We start from the raw sequence: 2,219 nt of genomic DNA, 5'->3' as shown, positions 1-2,219 counted from the left end.
CAAGATGTGCCTGGGATCATGTTGCACAGCCCACAGACATGCCACCAACTCGAAATTTCAGTACACAATAGCAAACTGGCCCTAAATAATTCTTCACACTGATGTGTAGACACGCTCAGTACTCGTAAACTGTCCAAACAGTGCATAGCAGGGCCTACAGAGCCGCTCGCAAAATAATGCAATTAAAGCACACAAGCACAGTGATGCATCCATCAGATGTCAAACCGCGCAAAGCCCCTACTCGGCTTCTGCAAGCATGAGGTGGTGGCACCCTCATTCATATGCAACACAAGAGAAATTCCTATCGGCTAGAAACCGATTATGGCGCAATCGCATGTGCCGTCTACGTGGCCGTCAACTGTCAACCACACACAGGCCCCGGCCCGCATTCCACAAGCGGCGGCATCTCATTCATACTTCATTTCTGAGAAATTCCTATCCAAATATGTGTTCACCTAGAGACACGTGCTGACGTGGTCGGGTGGGAGGGCAGCCGCGAGCTGTCCCTGAACGCAGGCGAAAGTTGTATGTAGCCACAGTTGATGATGTGACCAGACAGGGGCGGGGGCTTATTTACATAGCATGCATTCCAAGTAGGACCATGCACGTGGGGCGTTTTCCCTCCCCTCCTTCTAGCTGTGGCCCGGTGAAGACGCTGCAGAATTCCATTCCGCAATAGCAGAGCCAGCTTTCCCCTTAGCGATTCTAACTGACCATAAGTGACGTTTGACTGACGCTTCATTGTGCATAGCTACATACCACTGCAAACACATCTAGCAACATTATCAATCTTATACTCAATTCACATTGCTATCTAAAGTAATAACCAAGTCTAACTCTACTAAATTACATAGCTCCCAGAAATACTTAATGTACACTTTTGTACTAGTTTTCGTCTTCTCTCAGCTTTTATGCACGGAAATTCATGCCCTAACAGAATCTCGTTACAAAATGACGCACAATAACGCCAAATGCAGTCTTCCTCACGGGTCTAACCTCATCACGTTATACCAATCCTGCTCTCAACATACTCAAATGTTCACAAAGTTATATAGAAGGCCCCATATCCCAGCACAAAGCATGTTAATGAATCCAACATTATCATTTGCTCTATTTTAATTTACTCGCCGAATTACTGATGCTGCCGGTATCAAAGCACCATCACCTATTCTTTCTCGGACTTCCAGCAGTTATTTTACATAGATCGCTAAATTGCATTGACAGTTAAACCCGCAAAATTCTCTCCACATTATCAAATACATGACAGACTCACAAGAATATTGGAAGCCAGGAACATATTTACCAGTGTAACTACAATTAAATATTACGATTGCTGTTACACTCTGACAACAATCAATGTACAAATAATCTCTCCTCTTGACGACTGTGCTTCATTACCTATAGTGGATATAATTTTCCACTCTCATATCCTCATCGTTAGCAATCTGCTCAATCTGTATGTCCCTCACAATAGGACACACAGTCATCCTCTCTAGTCGTGCCATAACATAAACCATACTATATTTACAATGCAATATACACACAGTTTACACACTGTAAGCCACAGTGACTTTACAATACAATATATACACGTACCAGACTCGCAAGAATGTTGGAGCGTGAAACCGATCACCATCCCAGCAATATATCACTGAGTACCGTGATGATCTAGTAAACATACAGTTCATATGGTTCAAATGGCTCTGAGCACTATGGGATTCAACATCTTAGGTCATAAGTCCCCTAGAACTTAGAACTACTTAAACCTAACTAACCTAAGGACATCACACACACCCATGCCCGAGGCAGGATTCAAACCTGCGACCGTAGCAGTCCCGCGGTTCCGGACTGCAGCGCCAGAACCGCTAGACCACCGCGGCCGGCCACAGTTCATATCCCCCACCATACAAAATCACCCCTTTTACATCAGCAATCCGAAGTCACTCTCCGAACTGTTCTACAAATTCGCGATCGTTTTCCCTCTCGACACAAACGCGTTACTGTCTCTGCTTCCTTGCCTGCTCGCTTTTCTAAGCACATCTCCGGACTCGGGGATTACAAGAACACATGTATTTTCGCCATAATATTCTACCATTTTCGCTATACTTGGTGATATCAAGTACACAGCAGTAGCCTCCCGATCGCTAACGCAACATTCGTAATTTCCGACATATAGACTCGAAATCATTTCTCTACAAACACGAAACTTTAGCTATGTG

The sequence above is a fragment of the Schistocerca americana genome, chromosome 3 (assembly GCF_021461395.2).
Source record: "Schistocerca americana isolate TAMUIC-IGC-003095 chromosome 3, iqSchAmer2.1, whole genome shotgun sequence".
Classification (NCBI taxonomy): domain Eukaryota; kingdom Metazoa; phylum Arthropoda; class Insecta; order Orthoptera; family Acrididae; genus Schistocerca; species Schistocerca americana.
This window is presented reverse-complemented; position numbering follows the sequence as displayed.